The 15,288-nt window shown below is 39.6% G+C and overlaps 1 long non-coding RNA gene across 1 annotated transcript in view; it reads right to left on the bottom strand.

Annotated features, from left to right (window-relative positions):
• Window positions 1-13,444: 13,444 nt before the first annotated feature.
• Window positions 13,445-15,288, bottom strand: part of LOC148778292 (uncharacterized) — a 36,302-nt gene continuing 34,458 nt past the window's right edge. Inside the window, exon 3 of the long non-coding RNA XR_016036648.1 lies at window positions 13,445-13,751. This is a non-coding gene — a long non-coding RNA (uncharacterized LOC148778292). The remainder of the gene's footprint in view (window positions 13,752-15,288) is intronic.

The raw sequence follows: 15,288 nt of genomic DNA, 5'->3' as shown, positions 1-15,288 counted from the left end.
TTGGTATGTCTAATTTTATTGAATATATATCTAGTCTTTCCCATTCTACTGTTTTTGTTTCTTTGCATTATTCACTTAGGAAGGCTTTCTTATCTCTCCTTTTCTTTGAAATCTGCATTCCGATGGGTATATCTTTCTTTGTTTTTTTTTAAATTATTTATTTCAATTGAAGGCTAATTACACTACAATAGCTTTTCTTTTCTCCTTTGCCTTTTCCTTCTCTTCTTTGCTCAGCCATTTGTAAGGTCTTCTCAGACAATCATTTTGCCTTTTTGCACTTCCTTTTCTTGGGGATGGTTTTGGTCACCACCTCCTGTACAATGTTATGAACCTCTGTCCATAGTTCATCAGGCACTCTGTCTATCAGATCTAACCCCTTGAATCTATTTGTCACTTCTACTGTATAATTGTAAGGAATTGGATTTAGGTCATACCTGAATGGTCTAGTGGTTTTCCCTACTTTCTTCAATTTAAGTCTGAATTTGACAATAAGGAATTCACAATCTGAGCCACAGTCAGCTTCTGGTCTTGTTTTTGTTGACTGTATGGACCTTATCCATCTTTGGCTGCAAAGAATATAATCAGTCTGATTTTGGTATTTATCACCTGGTGATGTCCATGTGTAGAGTCATCTCTTGTGTTGTTGGAAGAGGGTGTTTGCTATTGTCAGTGTATTCTCTTGTTAAAACGCTGCTAGCCTTTGCCCTGCTTCATTTTGTACTCCAAGACCAAACTTGCTTGTTACTACAGGTATCTCTTGACTATAATAATAATATATCACTTGCTAATTTTCTGTTTTTTTTTTTTTATAACATAGCATTTCTTTATATTCTCAGAATTGGATTAGAAGTTTCAAGCCTAATTCAAAAAAATTTTTTAAAGATCATTAAGATAATAAACTTTCTAGATTTTTAGTAGTAAAACTAGATGCCAAAATACATGAAACTATATCACTTTTGAGTGAATATAAATTAGAAACTTAGCTTTCAAACTAAGTCAAACAAGTGGAATCAAAATGTCACAAATTTTTTTAGCTAAGCAAAAATTCATGTTTTCTAACTTATACATAATCAGTTCAGTTCAGTTGCTCAGTCATGACTGACTCTTTGAGACCCCATGAAGCACAGCATGCCAGGCCTCCCTGTCCATCACCAACTTGCAGAGTTCACCCAAACTCATGTGCATCGAGTCAGTGATGCCATCCAGCCATCTCATCCACAGTCATTCCTGTCTCCTCCTGCCCCCAATCTCTCCCAGCACCAGGGTCTTTTCCAATGAGTCAACTCTTTGCATGAGGTGGCCAAAGTATTGGAGTTTCACCCTCAGCATCAGTCCTTCCAATGAACACCCAGGACTGGTCTCCTTTAGGATGGACTGGTTGGATCTCCTTGCAGTCCAAGGGACTCTCAAGAGTCTTCTCCAACTCCACAGTTCAAAAGCATCAATTCTTCGGTGCTCAGCTTTCTTCACAGTCCAACTCTCACATCCATACATGACCACTGGAAAAACCATAGCCTTGACTAGATGGACCTTGGTTGGCAGAGCAATATCTCTGCTTTTTAATATGCTATCTAGGTTGGTCATAACTTTCCTTCCAAGGAATAAGTGTCTTTTAATTTCATGGCTGCAATCACCATCTGCAGTGATTTTGGAGCCCCAAAAATATAGTCTGTCACTGTTTCCACTGTTTCTCCATCTATTTCCCATGAAGTGATGGGACCAGATGCCATGATCTTTGTTTTCTGAATGTTGAGCTTCAAGCCAACCTTTTCACTCTCCTCTTTCACTTTCATCAAGAGGCTTTTGAGTTCCTCTTCACTTTCTGCCATAAGGGTGGTGTCATCTGCATATCTGAGGTTATTGATATTTCTCCTGGCAATCTTGATTCCAGCCTGTGCTTTTTCCAGCCCAGTGTTCCTCATGATGTACTCTGCATATAAGTTAAATAAGCAGGGTGACAATATACACCCTTGATGTACTCCTTTTCCTGTTTGGAACCAGTCTGTTGTTCCATGTCCAGTTCTAACTGTTGCTTCTTGATCTGCATACAGGTTTCTCAAGAGGCAGGTCAGGTGGTCGGGTATTCCCATCTCTTTCAGAATCTTCCACAGTTTATTGTGATCCAGTCAAAGACTTTGGCATAGTCAATAAAGCAGAAATAGATGTTTTTCTGCAACTCTCTTGCATTTTCAATGATGAAGGGGATGTTGGCCATTTGATCTCTGGTTCCTCTGCATTTTCTAAAACCAGCTTGAACATCTGGAAGCTCACGGTTCATGTATTGCTGAAGACTAGCTTGGAGAATTTTGAGCATGACTTTACTAGCGTGTGAGATGAGTGCAATTGTGTGGTAGTTTGAGCATTCTTTGGCATTGCCTTTCTTTGGGGTTGGAATGGAAACTGAACTTTTCCAGTCCTGTGGCCACTGGTGAGGTTTCCAAATTTGCTGGCATACTGAATGCAGCACTTTCACAGCATCATCTTTCAAGATTTGAAATAGCTCAACTGGAATTTCATCACCTCCACTAGTTTTGTTCATAGTGATGCTTTCTAAGGCCCACTTGACTTCACATTCCAGGATGTCCTGCTCTAGGTGAGTGATCACACCATTGTGATTATCTTGGTCTTGAAGATCTGTTTTATACAGTTCTTCTGTGTATTCTTGCCACCTCTTCTTAATTTTCTGCTTCTGTTAGGTCCATATCATTTCTGTCCTTTATCGAGCCCATCTTTGCATGAAATATTCCCTTGGTATCTCTAATTTTCTTGAAGCGATCTAGTCTTTCCCATTCTGTTGTTTTCCTCTATTTCTTTGCATTGGTCACTGAGGAAGGCTTTCTCATCTCTCCATGCTATTCTTTGGAACTCTGTATTCAAATGGGTATATCTTTCCTTCTCTCCTTTGCTTCTCGGTTCTCTTCTTTTCACAGCTATTTGTAAGGCCTCCTCAGACAACCATTTTGCTTTTTTGCATTTCTTTTCCATGGGGATGGTCTTGGTCCCTGTCTCCTGCACAATGTTCGAACCTCTGTCCATAGTTCATCAGGCACTCTGTCTATCAGATCTAGTCCCTTAAATCTATTTCTCACTTCCACTGTATAATCATAAGGGATTTGATTTAGGTCATATCTGAATGGTCTAGTGGTTTTCCCTACTTTCTTCAATTTCAGTCTGAATTTGGCAATAAGGAGTTCATGATCCGAGCCACAGTCACCTCCTGGACTTGTTTTTGCTGACTGTATAGAGCTTCTCCATCTTCAGCTGCAAAGAATATAATCAATCTGATTTCAGTGTTGACCATCTGGTGATGTCCATGTGTAGGGTCTTCTTTTGTGTTGTTGGAAGAGGGTGTTTGCTACGAGCAGTGCGTTCTCTTGGCAAAACTCTATTAGCCTTTGCCTTGCTTCACTCCATATTCCAAGGCAAATTTTCCTGTTACGCCAGGTGTTTCTTGACTTGTTACTATTGCATTCCAGTCCCCTATAATAAAAAGGACATCTTTTTTGGGTGTTAGTTCTAAAAGGTGTTGTAGGTCTTCATAGAACCGTTCGGCTTCTTTGGCGTTACTGGTTGGGCATAGGCTTGGATCACTGTGATATTGAATGGCTTGCATTGAAAACAGAGATCATTCTGTCGATTTTGAGACTGCATCCAGGTACTGCATTTCGGACTCTTTTGTTGACCATGATGGCTACTCCATTTCTTCCAAGGGATTCCTTCCCACAGTAGTAGATATAATGGACATCTGAGTTAAATTCACCCATTCCTGTTCATTTTAATTCGCTGATTCCTAGAATGTCAACATTCACTCTTGCCATCTCCTGTTTGACCTCTTCTAATTTGCCTTGATTCATGGACCTAACATTCCAGGGTCCTATGCAATATTGCTCTTTATAGCATCGGACCTCGCTTCTATTACCAGTCACATCCACAACTGGGTATTGTTCTTGGTTGGGCTCCAACACTTCATTCTTTCTGGAGTTATTTCTCCACTGATCTGCTGTAACATATTGGGCTCCTACCGCCCTGGGGAGTTCCTCTTTCAGTATCCTATCATTTTGCCTTTTCATACTTCATGGGGTTCTCAAGGCAAGAATACTGAAGTGGTTTGCCATTCCCTTCTCCATTGGATCACATCTGTCAGACCTCTCCACCATGACCCGTCTGTCTTGGGCGGCCCCACACGGCATGGCTTAGTTTCATTGAGTTAGACAGGCTGTGGTCTGTGTGATCAGATTGGCTAGTTGTCTGTAATTATGGTTTCAGTGTGTCTGCCCTCTGATGCCCTCTCGCACCACCTACCATCTTCCTTGGGTTTCTCTTACCTTGGACATGGGGTATCTCTTCACGGCTGCTCCAGCAAAGCGTAGCCGCTGCTCCTTACCTTGGACAAGGTCGCCCCTCTTGACCTTGAACGTGTAGTAGCTCCTCTCAACCCTCCTGCGCCCATGCAGCCACCGCTCCTTGGACGTGGGGTTGCTCCTCTCCGCCGCCGACCCTGACCTCAGACATGGGGTAGCTCATCTCGGCCGCTGCCCCTGACCTCAGACGTGGTGTATAATATCCATATATATATATGTGTGTGTACGTATACAAAAGTTTTTCTATAAACTTGAGAAAGAACATCAGGGAGAAAAAAAAAAAGAGAGAAATTGGAAAACAAACTAAATGAAATGGAAGCCAGTGGACAAGTCTTAATTCCATGTTATGAATTAAAAGATCTGCAGGAGACCAGCCAAATGATCATGCTAGGATAAAACGTGAAACACACTAAAGCACTATAATAATAAGCTAATTCCTATTTCTAAAGTACAATAAAATGTTTTCTTTTATAGTTATCTGGAAAGCTATTGTTCAGAGATCCTGCCTGCATTCATCTCCCCTACTAGATAGAGCTGATAGCCTCAGGGTATTCTTAAGTTGTCATTACACAGACTTCTCTGGTAGTCTAGAGGTTAAGAATCTTCCTGCTAATGCAGGGGACTCAGGTTTGATCCTTGATCCGGGAAAGTCCCATATGTCACAGGGCAATAGGGCCCATGTGCTGTAACTGCTGAGTTCACACCTAGAACTCGTGCTCAGAACGCGTGCTTCTCTCAACAAGAGAGAAGCCACCGCAGCTAGAGAGTAGCCCTTGCTTGCCACAACTACAGAAAGCCCATGCACAGCAACGAAGACCCAGAACCGCTAAAAGTGAATGAATAAATACATTCTAAAATTGTCATTACACCACTTACTGTGAATATATCATAAATGTCTCATATATATATATATACATACTATATACAGATACCTTTCACATGTACCATTTAGTCAAGCCCTCAAAATAATCTTGTCATATCTTCTTTGCTCCACTTTTGAAAGTAAAAATTTAACATCCATCCTCACAATGTGAAAATGATTCTGGATATGAGGGGAATGGGAAAGATCAAAGGTTAAAGAATGACTCAGGCTTCCCATTCCATCAGCCTTCCATTAATTCACTGATTATCTACTCAGTTTTTCTGCAGCTCTCCTTTAATTCCATTTACTTCAACTTTAAACAAAATTTTCAAATTACTTAGAAATGAAGATATAGGTGTTTTCACAGTGGACCCTTCAGGTTCCAACTAATGATCACAACGGAAGGCTGGCTCTGCAAATTTCATCAGTTCCTTGTCACTTGTCCAGAAGCCTAAAAGGAAACAGGCTTCCTTTCAGGCCCATCTACCACAGCCACAGAACTATGTAATAACATGTCAAAATAATGGCTCAGAGACACAGTGAAATTCTACAGTGCCTTCCAAAACTTCCAAGGAAGATGTAAGTTTAAAAACAAAACAACAACAAGTGTACTTTGTGGACACTCAATACTTTGAAAATTGAAAACAGTATGTGGAGTTATAGTGGAGCATGATATTGAAAGGTGATATCATGATATTTTTCAACTATTCAAAAGACTGCAGCATTTCCCACATACGTTCATTGTATCAGGGATCATTTTAGCTTTCAAAAATGGTAAGTGTCTGCTTGCAATTAGAACATAAAGGACAACTCAATGACAATCTAAGTTTCTATACAAAAACAATGTTCAGTTCAGTTCAGTCACTCAGTCATGTCCGACTCTTTGTGACCCCATGAATCGTAGCACGCCAGGCCTCCCTGTCCATCACCAACTCCCAGAGTTCACTCAAACTCATGTTCATTGAGTCGGTGATGCCATTCAGCCATCTCATTCTCTGTCATCCCCTTCTCCTCCGGCCCCCAATCCCTCCCAGCATCAGAGTCTTTTCCAGTGAGTCAACTCTTCGCATGAGGTGGCCAAAGTATTGGAGTTTCAGCTTTAGCATCAGTCCTTCCAATGAACACCCAGGACTGATCTCCCTTAGAATGGACTGGTTGGATCTCCTTGCAGTCCAAGGGACTCTCAAGAGTCTTCTCCAGCACCACAGTTCAAAAGCATCAATTCTTCAGTGCTTAGCCTTCTTTATGGTCCAGCTCTCACATCTATACATGACCACTTGGAAAACCATAGCCTTGACAAGACGGACCTTGGTTGGAAAAGTAATGTCTCTGCTTTTTAATATGCTATCTAGGTTGGTCATGGAGAAGGAAATGGCAACCCACTCCAGTGTTCTTGCCTGGAGAATCCCAGGGACGGGGGAGCCTGGTGGGCTGCCATCTATGGGGTCACACAGAGTCAGACACGACTGAAGTGACTTAGCAGCAGCAGCAGGTTGGTCATAACTTTCCTTCCAAGGAGTAAGTGTCTTTTAATTTCATGGCTGCAATCAGCATCCGCAGTGATTTTGGAGCCCCAAAAAATAAAGTCTGACACAGTTTCCACTGTTTCCCCATCTATTTCCCATGAAGTGATGGGACCAGATGCCATGATCTCAGTTTCCTGAATGTTGAGCTTCAAGACAACTTTTTCACTCTCCTCTTTCACTTTCATCAAGCAGGAAATTTTTCCCATCAAAGGCCAAAGATTTGCTGTTAAAGTTTTCAGATATTTTCTAACATGTAGTATAAAGGCTTTTGCATTATCTTTTTAAAACATGCTATTTTTTTTTTTAAACCAAAGCCTGTACAAAACTGCAGTCCATCAGGCTCCTCTGCCTATGGAATTCTCTGGGCAAGAATATTGGAGTGGGTTGTCATTCCCTTCTCCAGAGGATCTTCCCAACCCAGGGATCAAATCCACATCTCTTGAATTGCAGACAGATTCTTTGCAGTCTGAGTCATTAGGGAAGCCCATAACCAAAGCCACACACACAAGGAATTTACTGACCATAAATAAAAACATGTCTTTTTCTGAACATAGATGCTCATTGTAGAAACTGGAAAAGTATGAAGGAGAAAATAATCTTGATTTTTCACCATCCAAAGATTACTGCTTTTAATATTCTGATAAATTTCATTTCAGGTTAAAACTTTTTCATCAGAAAACATTTTAGAAGAAAAGGCAAGTGTTGAAACATTTTCAAGCTAAATAGGAATATTCAGTTTTACCTCCACGCAGGGATTATATTTTAGTGTAGCAGGAAGTGGTGTTCCACCCATCTGAAAACTCTTCTCAGCCAGACCATCAAAGATTGGAGCCAGAGGTACAAGCAGAGGTGGGGCAGAAAGAGCACATGGTCTAAATCAATCTGCCTGGATTTGAATCAACTTTCCATCAATTACCAGCTCAGTGACTTGAAGGAAGTCACTTAATCTTTCTGGCTCTCTCTTTCCCCATCTGTAATGTAACACATACCTCACACGTTGTTATTAGGATTAAATTTAAAAAAATTGTGTCAAAAGGCCTGGCGCATAATAGGCTTTCTATAAAAGTTAATTGAATCAGAAAACAACCTGGGTCAGCATGTTCTGCCTTTAAGCCAACACAAGTGATGCCTTTTTGAGTGTGTTGGTTTTGTTGCCTAGCTACTTAGGCAGTCATGGACATCACAACACAGGAGAAACAAAATTTGTCTCTGATAGCTCATGTTCTAGAGCTAATACTTCACACTCAATCACATCTGGACAGGATGATACACTAATGTCTACAGTAGAATTATGGCCAAAGACTTGATATATAGAGTGTTGCTCTCTGGACAGAAAGAAATATAACCATAGCCTATACTTCAAATAGAGCTCTATTTTAAGAAAAGCAAAGCCTCTTTTAGGAATTTTCTCAAGACTGCTTTTTTTTAAAATTCCAATTGAACTAAAAAAAAAAATCTGCAACTGCTACAAAAAGCTAAAAAATATATTTTAAAATTTTATTTAATAAAGCTTTTACCTGCCCCTTTAAAAGTCGTCTTACTTTATAAAAAGTTAGTATATAATTAAAAAGCTTTCTTACTTAAATATCATGTGCAACCAGCCCATATCTTTAATAAAATTTCATATTTGCTGCTTTAGCCTAAAATAGGGTAGCTCTAGGAGAAGGCAATGGCAAGCCACTCCAGTACTATTGCCTAGAAAATTCCATGGATGGAGGAGCCTGGTTGGCTGTAGTCCGTGGGGTCGCTAAGGGTCGGACACAACTGAGCGACTTCACTTTCACTTTTCACTTTCACGCATTGGAGAAGGAAATGGCAACCCACTCCAGTGTTCTTGCCTGGAGAATCCCAGGGACGGGGGAGCCTGGTGGGCTTCTGTCTATGGGGTTGCACAGAGTCAGACACGACTGAAGTGACTTAGCAGTAGCAGCAGGGTAGCTCTATAATTTATTATCCAGAATGAGATATTTGGGAGTGAAAGTATGCTTCATTAATAATTATGCTGGGACCATGAAGCATAGTTAGGGATGGCTTTGAGAAAACCTGGACAGAAAGTCACTCTAACTTTCCAGAAAGATTGACTAGCCTGATTACTGGTATCTGAGAGTCCTGCAGAAGTGAGGCAGCTGTTTAGATTTAGCAGAAGCATTTTGTAATTTTTTCCCCCATGAAATGGAATGTTTGCATGTCATTTAAGCTTGAGTAGTAACTGTTATTTTAAGAAAAACTCTGTATATTTAAATTGTCCCCAAATTTCAAAGAAGGAATAGATTTTCTGCATTGATGTCCTGGACTTTGATCTAGTGTTTGCTCATGTATGAGAGATAGTACGTTAATTTTGTGAGTATTAGATTTAAACCTCATTGTATAGCACCTCCCTACCCCTCCCCTATGAAGGGACACATTTTCTACAGGTCTGAGGATACATGGTTAAAAGACAAATCTGAACTTTTAGATAAACCTTGAAGGGAAACAGAACTACCTCTGTATGTATTAGATTTTATAGATATTTCTGTTTAAATATTACTCACAATATATGGTAAGTATGTGAGTCTGTATAAATATAATAAATATAAATAAAATTAGATTTATCATTTAGGTACACTGGTAATTTTGCTAATATCATGAATGTTCTTTCTGCCAAGTAATTTTCTAAATAACATAACACAAATATCTATAGCAATTATTATAACTAATTCACAGTTACTTAAAATGTTTTGATAATGGCATCTTGCCTTTTTTTAGGGCTCAGACAAGGTCTATTTATTTTATGTATGTCCTTTTTCAAGCTTTCTATGTTCACTTTGAAAATTCATAACATTTAGATACATTTTCCAGCTAATACATTATTGGAGACACTAAAAGGTTTAGAGAAAAAAATGAATGACTGGATTTTGACAGCGATTAGCATTGTTTTTGTTGAAAGTCAGATACTACATAATATTTAACACATTTATCCCCAGGTGCATTTGTAAATTTATTTTTCTCTTATTTTTTCATATGACATTCATTTTATAACCCAAGTAGTATTTTTGAACTATTTTCTACATGCTGAGCATGATTATCACTGTGACAATGAATAAGACGTGTCCTGTCCCAAGGCAAGCACTATCCCCTTCTCATTTTGTTATTTAGAGAAAGGTGACAGGGTAAAGATTATATTTTGGATGATAGGTGTCCAGGCTTCAAGAAAAATTGTGCAAAATATGCAAATTCTAAGATGATTTTGAAGTCTAGCTATTTAAAAGGTCAAGAAAAGTGTTTTCTTCTCAAGAGCTGAAAGAGATGGAGGAAAATCTGCCAACCAAGGAGGTTCAATTTGGTCATGCATTCATTAACTTCTCCACACACAGCCACTCCACACACAGCCACTCCACACAGACAAGGGAAGGTATTAAATTTACTGAATGTTCTGGGCGATGTCAGGATGAATGCATTTCCCAAAGGGGAAACCCCATTATCCACTAATACTCAATTATTTCTCTTTATCCCTCTATTAAAAGAAGGTCTTGATAAACAGTCTTTGAAAAATCCACTTATTTACCTTTTTCATGAATGTCAGATTGTACAATATTTCATTTTGGAGTGAAAGATCTTTACTACGAAGGTGCTTATAAAACACCAATTTCGTGTAATAGATCGATTATGAATTTAGATATTTCACTTATAAAGAACCACTGACTGAGAATTGTTGGTAATTCATACTCTTTCCATGAAGAAAAAAAATCTTGCAGAACTTCATCAAATTAGTAAATATTTGGCTAATTATTTGACATGAGTTTGAGTGTACTCCGGGAGTTGGTGATGGACAGGGAGGCCTGGCGTGCTGTAATTCATGGGGTCACGGAGAGTCGGACACGACTGAGCGACTGAACTGAACTGAACTGAACTGAATGTTGATTTAAATAATATCTATTAAATATCTGCGGCTCAATGCTTAAATTCATAGATGAACTCACTGAAACTGACTAGGTCATTGAAAGTCATCATAAGCCAAGTGGGAGTCGAACAGATGGCCATTTCCACTATTATAGAGAGTCACGGAGAGAAACAATACGAAAAAGAAGCGTGTAAATAATTTAAATGACCACAAAAATAAAATAGGAAGATGCATTGTGTGGAATTTCAGTAAGTATTATGAACTGGAGAAAGTAGGAAAATATCCATATGAAGTTAGCATATCCTCAGGTAACTACCTTAAGTGTTGTAACTTGGGTTCCTTCAGCTTTTCAGATAAAAGCAGGTCATAAATGAGTCTTTGCATCCAAGCAAAAAAGCCTAGCATCTGTATTTCCTTCCTTGTCACTCATATCCACCAACACTATAATAGACAAATTGATAAGCTTACTTGTTATATTGATGGTTAGAAAGTGACTATCAACTTATAATAATTTACCTGGGAAGGACTATTCATTAGGGAAGCAAGAACTTTCTCCAGAGAAGTCAGATCCTTCCTTCCTAAAGCTGTTCAGTGTGGGAGTTCCTTGTTTGTTACCGATTAATCGCATACTTCTTTCTCAAGGAGTTGAAAAATGGACTCGGAAGTCGGATAGTGATTAAACTATCTACTGAAATTTCACTAAGTTTGTGCTGTGCTCAGGCGTGTCTGACTCTTTGCAACCCTTTGGACTTAGCCCCCAGGTTCCTCTGTCTATAGCACTTTTCAGGCAAGGATATTGGAGTAGGTAGCCATTCCCTTCTCCAAGGGATCTTTGTGACCCAGAGTTTGAACCTGTGTCTTCTGTAGCTCTTGCATTGCAGACAGATTCTTCACCTGCTAAGCCACTGGGAAGCCCTTCATTAAAACTAGATGAGAGCATTCTCTTGGTTCCAAGAATGAAAATATGCCTCTAATTCTTCTTTCTCTGCAGTCCCAGCTATTCACCCAGCCATGGGGCCAAGTATCTGTAGGCTTCTTCTTATCAGGACAAGCCTTCCCTGCTGGGCATTTCATTTGGAGGAAAGTGAGACATGTGAGCTCCTAAGGGGAGCCAAGAGAAGATCAGAAGGAAAGATGACAGAAAGAAAAGTGAAACATGAGCCCCACATTTTACACCTTAATTTTGCTTGACATAAACCAGTATAGTTCTTGGGCTTTGGCTTTTGCTAACACACCAGCTAGATAAATAAATCGTCCTCTGTAAGAAAAGGTCCTGTCTCACCCTTCACAGAGCGCTGAAGTCACTGGTGAACAGGTGGGGAAGAATGAGAAGGAATTATGGTCAACCTTACAGAAGTTGAGAAAAAACAAAGATCTTTGGGTTTTCCAGGTGGCACTAGTGGTAAAGAATCCACCTGCCTGTGCAGGAGACATGAGAGACACGGGTTCGATCCCTGGGTCAGGAAGATCCCCTGGAGAAGGAAATGGCAACCCACTCCCGTATTCTTGCCTGGAAAATTCCACAGACAGGGAAGCCTGGCGGGCTACAGTCCATAGGTCACAAATGATTGGACACAATTGAGCGAGTGTCTGAGCCCTGAGCTGAGCACATGACTTTGGCTAAGTTATTCACTCTTTTGAGGCTCATCTCTTTATCTGTAAAATCTATCTATCTATATAAAGGTCTAACCCCTAGGATGGGGCACACAAATAATAATTCACATAAAATATCTGCTCAGGGTGCATTGGACACATTGACTTGTGTATTTTTGCCCCATGGACGGCATTTGTTGTCTCTTGAATTCTGTATGTAGCGTGGTTTTCTGCACTTTGTCAGGAATGTAAAATGACAATGAATATTAAGTTCCAGCTGACCTGTCTTGAGAGCCACTACTGAACAGATACTACTTTTATATGGATGGTTTTGGCATAGCTGTATATTTTTAGTGTTTGAATACTCCAGTCTTGAAAATTAGGAACAGTCTGCTTTACAAATTAGATGTATTTCATAAAATTATGCAAGCACATTTGCAGTTAATTGTTCTTAAGAATAATGAAAGGCTTATGACAAAGGTTATAATGTTTCAGTGATGAAAGATGACTAAGGTTAAGAGATCTAATGTAGAACATGGTGACGATAGTTAGCAATATGGTAATGAATACTTGAAATTTGCTAAGAGGGTGGATCCGAAGTGTGCTCACTACCACGGAAAAAGAAAAAAGGATGTTTATCAAAACATCAAGCTGTACACTTCCAAGATGTACCATTTTTAGTTGTCAATTATATTTCAGTAAAGTAAAAAAATTATATTTGGTCAATCATGTTTGCCGGTTATTGTAGATTTGATATGTAACTCACCAAGAGTTATTATGGTAAGTTTGAAGTGGAAGTGGCCAGAGTAAGTAATATGGAGGAAATGGTTCAACACTAAATTTAAATATACAAGAATTAAATGTGTTCATTATTATGTTAGAGCTTCCCTTATAGCTCAGTTGGTAAAGAATCTGCCTGCAGTGCAGGAGACCCCAGTTTGATTCGTGGGTCAGGAAGATCCACTGTAGAAGGGATAGGCTACCCACTCCAGTACTCTTGAGCTTCCCTTATGGCTCAGCTGGCAAAGAATCCACCTGCAATACAGGAGACTTGGGTTCGATTCCTGGGTTGGGAAGATCCCCTGGACAAGGGAAAGGCTACCCATTCCAGGAGTCTTGCCTGAAGAATTCCATGGACTGTATAACCCATGGGGTTGCAAAGAGTCAGACACAACTGAACGACTTTCACTTATTTATTATTATGTTAAGGAAATGGGTCAAATAAGATATCATTTTAATGTTCCACAAAATGCAAACAATTCTCTGTTAATATATTCTGGTCAGTATGTCTCAAATGAGTTTCTGCCATAAGTAAACTTTGCTGTGCCCTTTGTAGGCAAAGAAACTCTTAATGGAAATGCATACTATTACTTTGGTTTTTCAAATACTCATGGAATATTGTGATTATTTTGCAAAGATGTCACAGATAGAACTGGATTCTGTTCTTTCTGCTGGTTTCTGTGAAATGGAAAACACTAAACTAAAATAAGGCAGCTCTTAATCCTCTATGAATAACACAGCATCTTCTCCTGTAATGAAAGAGAATTTATTAGAAACTGTTAAAGATTTGTAGACAAATGGAAATTTTGACTTATTAATTGATCTTATAATGCAACATTCAAGTCTGCTTTGAAAAATGTATATAAAATTTAGTTTTAGCTTCTTAACAATTATAAAGCAAAAATCTATCATTTATATATTCTAAGTATTTCATGTGAACCATGAACTTCCAGATGTTCAAGTGGGTTTAAGAAAAGGCAGAGGCACCAGAGATCAAATTGCCAACATCCACTGGATCATGGAGAAAGCAAGAGAGTTCCAGAAAAACATCTATTTCTGCTTCATCGACTATGCCAAAGCCTTTGACTGTGTGGATCACAATAAACTGTGGAACATTCTGAAAGAGATGGGAATACCAGACCACCTGACCTGCCTCTTGAGGAACCTGTATGCAGGTCAGCAAGCAACAGTTAGAACTGGACATGGAACAACAGACTGGTTCCAAATAGGAAAAGGAGTAAGTCAAGGTTGTATATTGTCACCCTGCTTATTTAACTTATATGCAGAGTACATCATGAGGAACGCTGGGCTGGAAGAAGCACAAGCTGGAATCAAGATTGCCGGGAGAAATATCAATAACCTCAAATATGCAGATGACACCACCCTTATGGCAGAAAGTGAAGAGGAACTCAAAAGCTTCTTGATGAAAGTGAAAGAGGAGAGTGAAAAGGTTGGCTTGAAGCTCAACATTCAGAAAACTAAGATCATGGCATCTGGTCCCATCACTTCTTGGGCAATAGATGGGGAAACAGTGGAAACAGTGTCAGACTTTATTTTTGGGGGTTCCAAAATCACTGCGGATGCTGATTGCAGCCATGAAATTAAAAGATGCTTACTCCTTGGAAGGAAAGTTATGACCAACCTAGATAGTATATTAAAGAGCAGAGACATTACTTTGACAACAAAGGTCCGTCTAGGCAAGGCTATGGTTTTTCCAGTCGTCATGTATGGATGTGAGAGTTGGGCTGTGAAGAAAGCTGATCGCCGAAGAATTGATGCTTTTGAACTGGGGTGTTGGAGAAGACTCTTGAGAGTCCCTTGGACTGCAAGGAGATCCAACCAGTCCATTCTAAAGAAGATCGATCCTGGGTGTTCACTGGAAGGATTGATGCTAAAGCTGAAACTCCAATACTTTGGCCACTTCATGTGAAGAGTTGACTCACTGGAAAAGACTCTGATACTGGGAAGGATTGGGGGTGGGAGGAGAAGGGGACGACAGAGAATGAGATGGCTGGATGGCATCACCGACTCGATGGACATGAGTTTGAGTGAACTCTGGGAGTTGGTGATGGACAGGGAGGCCTGGCGTGTTGTGATTCATGGGGTCGCAGAGAGTTGGGCACGACTGAGCGACTGAACTGAACTGAACTGAAGTATTTCGTTCTAGATTCATTAATTCTTAAATCTTCTTGTGTGAGAATTGAGCCCAGTAATATGTCATGCAGGAATTTCACAGCTAAAGTTGATAGACTTAGGCTAAATATTTCTCAATAGTGAGGTAGTTAA

The sequence above is a fragment of the Moschus berezovskii genome, chromosome 3 (genome assembly GCF_049115385.1).
Source record: "Moschus berezovskii isolate FMDL1 chromosome 3, NW_MosBer_1.0, whole genome shotgun sequence".
Lineage (NCBI taxonomy): Eukaryota > Metazoa > Chordata > Mammalia > Artiodactyla > Moschidae > Moschus > Moschus berezovskii.
The sequence above is the reverse complement of the archived record's forward strand: the minus strand, read 5'-3'. Positions and strand labels throughout refer to the sequence as shown.